The sequence below is a fragment of the Salmo salar genome, chromosome ssa05 (genome assembly GCF_905237065.1).
Source record: "Salmo salar chromosome ssa05, Ssal_v3.1, whole genome shotgun sequence".
Classification (NCBI taxonomy): domain Eukaryota; kingdom Metazoa; phylum Chordata; class Actinopteri; order Salmoniformes; family Salmonidae; genus Salmo; species Salmo salar.
Window position 1 is genome coordinate 77,510,683 of NC_059446.1, and position 12,540 is coordinate 77,523,222.

Sequence of the window (12,540 nt, forward strand, 5' to 3'; positions counted from 1 at the left end):
TTTAAGGCTGCGTTACATATTTAATGTGCAATGGGTTGTACCATAACTGTGTGTTAGTACTATATATATAAGCACATAAAGGCTTCATAATTCATAAAGGTCACGTTAACTGACTGATATTATCTCATAGAATACAACATATTAGATCTCCTAAGCCAACATTTCTGTGTATATCCCAAAACCCCATTCTTTACCTATTAGAAATGACCAACAAAGCAAAGACAGAAAATGATAACTAATTTCTGTTTTTGAGGACTACAAGCTGGCTAGCTCTATATGCAACTGGATTTCCAGCAAAGTTGCTCATTGGTTGTTGAAAATAACATAAATATTTTCCGTGACAACATTTGAAGCCTTGAAAATAGAATTGGAATTATAAAGTCTAAAACGAACATTTAGCTGTTAGCTAGACAAGTTGTTGTATTTTAAAGCTTAAAGCCAGACTCAGTAAGTCTCATTTACATCATTTGTGATTATGAAGTGAGTTCATAAATACATTTTGACTATCTACACCGATTTTTAGAGCACTCTCGTTTGAGTGTGCCAGAGCGGAGAATAACTGATGAATTTACAAACGCACAACACCAGTTGAATATGACAGGTGTCAGTAAAGGTTGGCAAAAAAACAATACAATTGTTGCTAGCAGCACAGTTAGTCACTCATGTTGCAATTGTGGTGGGAACCATGGAATGCCCAACAAGGGTGAAAGAAAATGAGGTGGCCAAAGTCAGGGCTATCCAGAGCATTTCATATGCAGCGGCTGTTATAAGGTTTGAGGGTTCGAATGGTGCTCCTGAAGAGTCCATGGTGGTGGATAGGCCTTCACTGAAGGCTGGAGGGGTTCCCTTTCAACAGCAGGACCCAGATATGTTAAAGGTTAAGAAGGTGGACTTTGTGGCCTTTATAGCCAATGTTGATTAATGGCACTGCCAAGGTGGAGAGGAAGTCCAGGAAAATAGATATCACTGTCGTTGCAGTGGAGACTTCTCGTGGAGGAGTTGCATGGAGTATTGTCACAAGCCTTACTACCCTCATGTCATCGAGCCTGAGAAGGGAAATATTCAGATTCGAAGGAAGGGATTTTGGTTTTGTCAATGTGTTTTTTTAATAGTTTTATTTTGGGGTGGATTAAGTTAGGAAAAACTATCACGAATGGGTAGTATTTTTACCTTGTTTTTCTCAACCCCGTCCAGTTGGTGACGGTAATAGACCTTTTTGCAAAACGGCAGCATCCCACTTAAAACATTAAACTGGTCCCTCTTTTCTCTCTCTTCTTTATTGCCATGTTATAACTAGCAGCACACAGCAATGCTGACCATATTTAGCTTTTATGAGAGATTTGCATTCAGAAATGCAAGCTGCCTCACTTTCGAGGGGCTGATGCGGTTTCTTCTCTCAGTAATTATTTGTCCCATTTTCGAGAAGACCTTCTCGGAGGGAACGGATGTGGCCACTATGCAGTCTCCCTGTCATGACTTTAGTAAGCCGTGGGTAGACAGAGGCCTTGTTCTTCCACCAGCTCAGAAGATCTGCAGATCTTTGGAGGAGGGGCTCCTCCATATAGGACCGGACCTCCATTATGGCATCTGCTGAGGGATTCCTTCGTGCTGCATCCCCATTTGCTCTCTCGTCAAACAGCATCCAAACAGCAGACATTTGTGGCACTACTGCTGGTGCTTCTGCTCCATCTGCTCCCTCTTCTTCCTGTTGCCCTGGTGCCTGAGCCAGCTGACTGCTGGGGCTATCCCTCCCTGCTGCTGAGGTTATTCTTTGAAGAGCCTCATCAATCACTCTGGCATTACTGAAGGCTAACTTCTTAAACCTGGGGCCAAGTGCAGTGGTTTCTGATAGCACGTGATTATATTCTATTCTGTGGAACTTTCTGTCCATTGATGAACATAGGATGTCCATCAACTCTGTCACATGTCCTGTGGTTACATTTGCTTCTCTCTGGTGGCTTGCTGTGATTCGCTGCAGACCCTTACACAGGAGTATCATTTTTGAGGCTGTCACATAGCTGAAAAGAGAGAACAGTAACTTATTAGTTCAGGTTCATGTTTTGTCTACTGATACTACATTCTCATTCACTACTCATATACATATATAATACCAGATTAAATAATGATATGGTAATAAATGCTTACTGTACCTCTCTCCACAGTGACCTGCTCAAAGGGTTCCAGGACTCTGCACACCTCCATCACCTCCCATTCCTCTTGGGTCAGAGCATCAACAGGTGCATTGACAATGGCCAGGGTAGAGATGATGGCATCCTTTGACTCAAGAAACCGCTTCGACATATAAAATGTTGAATTCCACCTTGTAGTGCAGTCTTGTTTAGGCCTCAGCTCAGGCATCCCCATCTGGCGTTGTGTAGACTTTAGTTTTTCAGCACCTACTGTGCTCCTGTGGAAGTATTCCACAGCTGCTTTCACTTTGTTCACAGTGGGCTTCATCACGTTCAGAGCATCTCTTACAATCAGGTTCATTGTGTGGGCAAGACATGGATGATGGATCCATTTTAACATTTTCATGGCTTTGGTTATGTTAGCTGCATTGTCGCTAACACAACAGACCACTTTTCCATCTACTTGCCATTCTCTGGCCACTCTCAACAGTTCCTCTGCCAAGTTCTCTGAGGTGTGTCTGTCACTGAACTCAAAGCAGTCCAGAATACAGCTAGACATCGAGAAATCTTCAATGAAGTGACATGTAACCGACATGTAAGAAGGGGTTACCCTTGATGTCCTGCTCAAAGGGTAACCCCTTTGAGTGGTAAGGCAAACTGCAGTAGCTTTTTGGACTTTTTCCCGCACTGAAGCCTGTGTGCTCTTGTACAGTTGTGGAATAAGTGATCTTGAAAGGGTTTTCCTGCTTGGAATTGTGTACATTGGATTTAGACTATTTCTAAAACCTCTGTCCTCCACGATCGAAAATGGCTGGAAATCAGTGGCAATCATTTTAGCCAATGCAATATCAATTTGGCCTTGTTTTGCTTCAGACATAGACTTTGGCATAAACTGGTCCATAGAAGACTGTGTTGCTGTGGGTCACGGAGTAGGCCTACTTGACTGAGTGGATACATCTCCACGTGTGGAGGTGCTGGCTCCACCACTATCACTAGCAGGCCCGCTAGTTTCTCGACGCTCCGCTACAGCTAGCTTCACAGTTGGGTGCACAGTTCGCATGTGTAGGTTATGCGTAGAACCGGCTTTATGAGATTTTGTTTTGGCAAATTCTACACTGTGCTTTAACATTGTCTACATTATTAAAATGCATCCAAATGCTACTGCTTCCAACTCATTTTCCAGCTGTTGTTTTCACAGCTGTCTTTATTCTCTCTCCTTGGTCAACATGTTGCGCACTTGATAACATAAACAGTCTAACCAACTCTGGTAGGGTGAGTAAAATGGTCAGAGTGAAGTGTTCTATCATTTGTGTCTGGAAGTAGCTAGCCAACTTTAGCCAGTTAGCTTGGGAGTATGACTGCCGTTGTGAGGTCAGACCACTTGGATTAACCCTACTCCTCTGCCAGAGTGTCCAGTGTGCGCTCTGCTGAACGCTCTGAGATCGAAACGCTCTGAATTTACCAAAGGACATGTACATCACCAGGACCTGGCTTTCGGCACTTTAGCACCAAATGATTTTGGGTCAACCCCGAATCTTTTGACCTGCTGCTGCAATGGTGTAAAACTGAATGTGGCACTTAGTTCATAGAGCTGTGGTTATGTGAGACTTCCGAAGGCATCCAACGGTTATAATCAGGGGTGTAGTGCTGCCAGCGGTGCTCAGCGGAGTGACGCTCCACAACTTCTCAGAATGGTGCTATGTCTCGATAGATCACTTAATTAATGATTAATTAGTATTCTACATAAGACACCAAATATAATAGCATGATAATGTCAGGCTACTGACATACCAAAACACCATGTAATTTCTTAAGACAATTTAGTATGACTGTGCTGGTTATTTTTATTCCATCTGTTCTAAAATGTAATTAGTTAGGCTGGTTAGCCACCCTTACTTATGTAACAGTGTAATTAAGTTGTTAAATTCCTGCATAAAAATGGGTATTATGCCACCTCTTGGTGGATTAGTGTGTTTACATTGTCTAATACACAGGTATGGGATTCTGGGTAAAACACAGCAGATTTATGGAGAATTGCTGTGGTTGAGTTGAAAATTGAATGGTCCCGGGATAGAAATGTATAAAATTTACATTAAATCATAAAATCTACCTTTTACATCGTACATGAGCAATTTATTATTAGTAACTACTGTTGTTGGTTTGGCGTCAAATAAACCACTCTATATGTTATTTGCCGAATCTCAGTTTGCCATATGGGTTTTATGTTAGCTAAAGTTCCCTCTGAAGTTAGCAAATAATTCGAAAATGCATCTTCTTTAGGAGTGCTATTTATATCCCGTAGACTACTCATCAATCATCCATACTGTGTGTGTCCCATGATTGCAGGTAATTTATGACAAATGTATAAAGTATATGTTTTATAAATGTATGAGCACCAGCTAGCAGCGTAATAGCCTGGTTTTGTTAGTTTAGGAAAATATGTGGTACATTCAAGGTGTATTATACACTGCTCAAAAAATAAAGGGAACACTTAAACAACACAATGTAACTCCAAGTCAATCACACTTCTGTGAAATCAAACTGTCCACTTAGGAAGCAACACCGATTGACAATACATTTCACATGCTGTTGTGCAAATGGAATAGACAACAGGTGGAAATTATAGGCAATTAGCAAGACACCCCCAATAAAGGAGTGGTTCTGCAGGTGGGGACCACAGACCACTTCTCAGTTCCTATGCTTCCTGGCTGATGTTTTGGTCACTTTTGAATGCTGGCGGTGCTTTCACTCTAGTGGTAGCATGAGACGGAGTCTACAACCCACACAAGTGGCTCAGGTAGTGCAGCTCATCCAGGATGGCACATCAATGCGAGCTGTGGTAAGAAGGTTTGCTGTGTCTGTCAGCGTAGTGTCCAGAGCATGGAGGCGCTACCAGGAGACAGGCCAGTACATCAGGAGACGTGGAGGAGGCCGTAGGAGGGCAACAACCCAGCAGCAGGACCGCTACCTCCGCCTTTGTGCAAGGAGGAGCAGGAGAAGCACTGCCAGAGCCCTGCAAAATGACCTCCAGCAGGCCACAAATGTGCATGTGTCTGCTCAAACGGTCAGAAACAGACTCCATGAGGGTGGTATGAGGGCCCGACGTCCACAGGTGGGGGTTGTGCTTACAGCCCAACACCGTGCAGGACGTTTGGCATTTGCCAGAGAACACCAAGATTGGCAAATTCGCCACTGGCCCCTGTGCTCTTCACAGATGAAAGCAGGTTCACACTGAGCACGTGACAGACGTGACAGAGTCTGGAGACGCTGTGGAGAACCTTCTGCTGCCTGCAACATCCTCCAGCATGACCGGTTTGGCGGTGTGTCAGTCATGGTGTGGGGTGGCATTTCTTTGGGGGGCTGCACAGCCCTCCATGTGCTCGCCAGAGGTAGCCTGACTGCCATTAGGTACCGAGATGAGATCCTCAGACCCCTTGTGAGACCATATGCTGGTGCGGTTGGCCCTGGGTTCCTCCTAATGCAAGACAATGCTAGACCTCATGTGGCTGGAGTGTGTCAGCAGTTCCTGCAAGAGGAAGGCATTGATGCTATGGACTGGCCCGCCCGTTCCCCAGACCTGAATCCAATTGAGCACATCTGGGACATCATGTCTCGCTCCATCCACCAACGCCACGTTGCACCACAGACTGTCCAGGAGTTGGCAGATGCTCTAGTCCAGGTCTGGGAGGAGATCCCTCAGGAGACCATCCGCCACCTCATCAGGAGCATGCCCAGGCGTTGTAGGGAGGTCATACAGGCACGTGGAGGCCACACACACTACTGAGACTCATTTTGACTTGTTTTAAGGACATTACATCAAAGTTGGATCAGCCTGTAGTGTGGTTTTCCACTTTTAATTTTGAGTGCGACTCCAAATCCAGACCTCCATGGGTTGATAAATTGGATTTCCATTGACTATTTTTGTGTATTTTGTTGTCAGCACATTCAACTATGTAAAGAAAAAAGTATTTAATAAGATTATTTCTTTCATTCAGATCTAGGATGTGTTGTTTAAGTGTTCCCTTTATTTTTTTGAGCAGTATATTTACTCGCCACAAGTGTGACGTTGAGTCATTTCAGGTTCATTTGATACATTTTGAATACTAAAATGGATAGTTTATACTGATGTTGTGAATATGAGATTACACATGGAAACAATATTTTTATTATAGTAAATGGGTGATTATGCAACTTCGGCACTTTGGCCGTGCAAACCTTCAGAAATGAAAACTTATTCAAACACCATTTTACCAGTATTGTACTTGTCTTTGATTTGTCTATAAACTATATCTGATAATGGCTGCGATCGTACTATTCAGGAATTTATATATTTTTGTCATTTTTCCCAGACAGCCATAGACAAATGTCATTAAACATCCATTTTAGCTGAAAATGAAATATCATTCAATTGAATTATAATGGATTTCTTATACATTTGTACATGAACTTGTATTGAATATTATTTAAAGTGATTCTTAAGGTTTTCCTAATATTAATAATTCAACACGACACCTGAATGTTTAAACTCGCCTTGGTGACAGATGAAAACATTTATTTATCATGAAAAATATATTTGCACCCAACCTTTTTGTGAGATTATGATAACAACCATATGATTTCCATATCTAAAACAAATAAATGTATGTAAATTATTAATAATATACTAATTTACCTCAAAATATGGGTTGTGATGGAAATGACAAGGTGTGGTGGAAATTACATCTATGTTAAAAAAAATGTAAGAAAACATTTTATTGCAAACATTTTGAACAACAACCATTGTTAAACATTTCAGACCTATACTGGGTTGTTGGCCCATCACTCAAAGTGTACAGCAGTAGCCGATGGGCAGAGCTCAAGGAAGTAGGCCAGTGTTTTGAGAGATGGGCCCAGATAGCAGAGGGATCATGCCGCATAGAAGAGCTCAGTGAGCAAAGTGAAACTGTATCATTTGTGGTATATCCAACACAGGTGTGGAGGGTCACCTGCTTGTGAGAATCACCAAAGTGAACTGCCTGGATTTCACTGGTGTATTTACACAGGTAGTTCTCTGCAAAGTCAATATGCACAATGATATCCTCTTTCCCAGGATTCTCTTAATTCTCTCAGTTTGGAGTATTGGTGTCAAATGTTGTACACGTGTTTCCCCAACTTCTCTTTCAATACTTTGGAGAAGTCGTCCAATAGAATCTGCAGTGTGCCTGTCACGGTTTTCGTCGGTTATGGAGGACCAAAACGCAGCAGGTATGTGTGCACTCATCTTGACGTTTATTAACTTCCCAAAATGAACACCAAAATAACAAAACAAGTGACTGACCGATATACAGACAGTCTGGCAAGGCACAAGGCTAAACACAGAACAATCTCCCACAAACACACAGACAAACACACCCAACTAATATAGGACTTCCAATCAAAGGCAACACCACGCAGCTGCCTTCAATTGGAAGTCCACCCCAATTAACTCTACATAGAAACACACTTACTAGACTACACATAGAAATACATAGACAAACCAAAAACCCGGAAATACTAAATCAAACACCCTTTTACCAAAACACCACCCCGAACCACATAAAACAAATACCCTCTGCCACGTCCTGACCAAACTACAATAACAATTAACCCTTATACTGGCCAGGACGTGACAGTGCCACATACCTTTTCTTTTACTCTCAAATGTAATGTTTCCCTCTTTGTTTTTCTTCTCTCTCTCTCTTCAGCTTTGTTTTCCCACTCAAACCACCATGTCTGCTCACCAGCATCAAAGTGAAATGTTTTAAGCTCTTTTGCTTGGTGAAGGGAGCACTCTCTATACATGCACTCTTTCTTCAGGTTCTCACAGCACAAAGACTCAAAACTTTCTCAATGTTGCTGCAGCTGATCACTGTGATACAGGAGTTTGTCCGCCATGAACTGGAGGTTGGCGTGGGTTTTGCAGAGACATGTGTCCCTATCCTGGACTGTTGGCTTGACAACCCAAAAAGGACGTCTTTTGCAGAATTCACAATAGGAAATTTGAATTTCTGAGTATCCCCTCTTAAACTTCTGATAAAGGTTCTGAATTGTGCCATTCAAGAAGCGCTTCTGCTTTTTCTTCTTGTTCCTCGTTAGTGTGTCCTTTTTCCCTGTAGTTGCTCTGCTGTTGTCATCACGTTCATAGAATCTAGTGATTTTTCATCGCCTCCACGAGCACAACGAACAATGGCAGACTGGGGAAAGCGGCCAATGTAGAAATTGCTCTGTCATTTCATGGCTGCTAAAACTCAACACTTCATTCAATTTCAGTTTGTGAGAAAACAATAACTGAATAGTGTAGGGAATCATACCATTAAATCACTGTGAAATATATTTTCAATAACAAATATTGTTTTTACGGCTATTTGAAGTTGGTGGACAAAACTTAAAGTAAAATAGTGTCCATCATGGTCCATGCCATCTGGGATTCTTGGGACGTACCAACTCTGAAATGCAAAAAGGTTAGGGTAGGTGTTTAGGGTAGGCATGTCCCAAGGAATCGGTATAGCACTAACATCTCCACCATGTTACAGGGAAATGGGATGCGGGGGAGTTCTTTGGAATACAACCTACTGTAGTTAAGTGTAATACATTGATTTATATGAGACGATGTCTGGAGTTAATGGAGCAGGTGTGGATATACTCCAAGCTATCTTCCCAGTCTGCCACAGAAATGTCAGTCCGTAGTTCTTCATCCCATTTTGCCTTAATGGCATCTGTAGGTGTGCTAACAGACTGAAAAGCGTCATATCGACGAGATATCTGTTTGTCTGGTGGTGGGGTGGGCATATTTTTATGCATCTGTCAAACATTTAGCATTCCCAAATGTCGGAAGATGTTTTCTAACAGTCTCTAATCTGTATCTGAAAAATATACGTCTGGGAAGATTACACATTTCCCTCAGCAACTCAAAGGAGGCAAAGGTCCCTTCTATTTATAGATCCCCTATGGTATTTATCCCTAGCTCTCCCCATCGCTCAAAAGGTGTTATCAAGGTTAGAGGGGGAAAAGGAGGGATTCCTGGCAACAGGGAGCATGAATGAAATTTGTCAAAGTGGACTTTAATTTGCTTCCAGATTCGGGATGTGCTGTGTATAATAGGATTGTTACTAAACTCAGCAAAAAAAAGAAACATCCTTACTGTCAACTGCGTTTATTTTCAGCAAACTTAACATGTGTAAATTTGTGTGAACATAAGATTCAACAACTGAGACAAACTGAATAAGATCACAGAAATGGAATAATGTGTCCCTGAACAAAGGGGAGGGGTCAAGATCAAAAGTAACAGTCAGTATCTGGTGTGGCCAATAGCTGCATTAAGTACTGCAGTGGATCATCTCCTCATGGACTGCACCAGATATGCCAGTTCTTGCTGTGAGATGTTACTCCACTCTTCCACCAAGGCACCTGCAAGTTCCCGGACATTTTCTGGGGGACCCTATCCCTCACCCTCCGATCCAACAGGTCCCAGACATGCTCAATGGGATTGAGATTCAGGCTCTTTGCTGGCCATGGCAGAACACTGACATTCCTGTCTTGCAGGAAATCACGCACAGAATGATTAGTATGGCTGGTGGCATTGTCATGCTGGAGGGTCATGTCAGGATGAGCCTGCAGGAACGGTACCACATGAGGGAGGAGGATGTCTTCCCTGTAACACACAGCGTTGTGATTGCCTGCAATGACAACAAACTCAGTCCGATGATGTGACACACCGCCCCAGACCATGACGGACCCTCCACCTCCAAATCGATCCCGCTCCAGAGTACAGGCCTCGGTGTAACGCTCATTCCTTCGATGATAAATGCGAATCCGACCATCACCCCTGGTGAGCCAAAACCGTGACTCGTCAGTGAAGAGCACTTTTTGCCAGTCCTGTCTGGTCCAGCAACGGTGGGTTTGTGCCCATAGGCGACGTTGTTGCTGGTGATGTCTGGTGAGGACCTGCCTTAAAACAGGCCTACAAGCCCTCAGTCCAGCCTCTCTCAGCCTATTGCGGACAGTCTGAGCACTGAGGGAGGGATTGTGCGTTCCTGGTGTAACTCGGGCAGTTGTTGTTGCCATCCTGTAACTTTCCCGCAGGTGTGATGTTCGGATATACCGATCCTGTGCAGGTGTTGTTACACGTGGTCTGCCACTGTGAGGACGATCAGCTGTCCATCGCTGTCTTAGGCGTCTCACGGTACGGACATTGCAATGTATTGCCCTGGCCACATCTGCAGTCCTCATGCCTCCTTGCAGCATGCCTAAGGCACTTTCACACAGATGAGCAGGGACCCTGGGCATCTTTCTTTTGGTGTTTTTCAGAGTCAGTAGAAAGGCCTCTTTAGTGTCCTAAGTTTTCATAACTGTGACCTTAATTGCCTACCGTCTGTAAGCTGTCAGTGTCTTATCGACCGTTCCACAGGTGTATGTTCATTAATGGTTTATGGTTCATTGAACAAGCATGGGAAACAGTGTTTAACTTCTTACGGCTGAAATCCCGTTAACGGGATCGATATGACAACAGCCAGTGAAAGCGCAGAGCGCCAAATTCAAACAACAGAAATCTCATAATTAAAATTCCTCTAAAGATAGACTTCTCGTTAAGCCAACCACAGTGTCCGATTTCAAAAAGGCTTTACAGCGAAAGCACACCAAACGATTATGTTAGGTCAGCACCTAGTCACAGAAAAACACAGCCATTTTTCCAGCCAAAGAGAGGAGTCACAAAAAGCAGAAATAGAGATAAAATTAATCACTAACCTTTGATGATCTTCATCAGATGACACTCATAGGACTTCATGTTACACAATACATGTATGTTTTGTTCGATAAAGTTCATATTTATATCCAAAAATCTCAGTTTACAAACTTAAGTGTGGTGGAAATGACAGAAAGTGGTGGAAATGACACAAATCCATTATCTTATTTGTTTTTACTTTACTTCTTTTTATTTTTTACTTTAGGCTTATTTAATCATGTTTTCAATTAATTGAATCTAGAAAATGATCCAAGGTGTGCACAAGTTGAAAACTAAGTAGTATGTCTTTATTTTTTTAGAAGATGCCACATAAAACAGCACAGAGGTCACAGACATAGAAACAAAATAAAAAATGATCGTATACGATACCAGGAACATCTGCAAAAAGACAGGGAGAGATACTGGAAGAAAAAAGAGAAGGGAGAAGTGAAATCTCTCTGAGCTTACAGGGACCATGTCTCTTAGTGTCGCAGGATGGAAGAGAGGGGGATGCAGTTTTCCCATCTTAACAACAGAAGCCGGTCTGGCTTTTGTTGACAAATAGGAAAAAGTCTGCATTTTAGAATGCGATTTTGTATTGGGCCAAAATAACATTTTTGTGAAAATATTGTGAAACACCATCATTCCACTATTACTGCAGATATTAGACATTTTATGAAATTACAATGCAAAAATTGTACATGTAGCAACTTGAGCTAGCACCTAGCAAAAAAAACAAAGCTTAGCAACAGGACACCAAGATCTGTGTAGAAAAAAGTTCCAATATTTGCATAACCTTTGATTGGAGGATAGCTATGAAGGTTATTGAATCAGGATCAAATCCTCTGATGTCCTCGAGCTCATTAATGATAGAAAGTTCATATTTGAAGATTGAAGAAAGGCCAGTCTCCTTGGAAAATGAGTCAACTCAGTTTTTCACAATTCCTGACATTAAATCCTTGTAAACAAATCTCTGTCTTAGGTCAGTTAGGATCACCACTTTATTTTAAGAATGTGAAATGTCAAAATAATAGTAGAAAGAATTATTTATTTCAGCTTTTATTTCTTTCATCACATTCCCAGTGGGTCAGAAGTTTACATACACTCAATTAGTATTCGGTAGCATTGCCTTTAAATTGTTTAACTTGGGTCAAACGTTTTGGGTAGCCTTCCACAAGCTTCCCACAATAAGTTGGGTGAATTTTGGCCCATTCCTCCTGACAGAGCTGGTGTAACTGAGTCAGGTTTGTAGGCCTCCTTGCTCGCACACACTTTTTCAGTTTTGCCCACACATTTTCTATAGGATTGAGGTCAGGGCTTTGTGATGGCCACTCCAATACTTTGACTTTGTTGTCCTTAAGCCATTTTGCCAAACTTTGGAAGTATGCTTGGGGTCATTGTCCGTTTGGAAGACCCATTTGTGACCAAGCTTTAACTTCCTGACAGATGTCTTGAGATGTTGCTTCAATATATCCACGTAATTTTCCTCCCTCATGATGCCATCTATTATGTGAAGTGCACCAGTCCCTCCTGCAGCAAAGCACCCCCACAACATGATGCCGTCACCCCCGTTCTTCACGGTTGGGATGGTGTTCTTCGGCTTGCTTCCTCCAAACATAACGATGGTCATTATGGCCAAGCAGTTCTATTCGTTTCATCAGACCAGAGGAC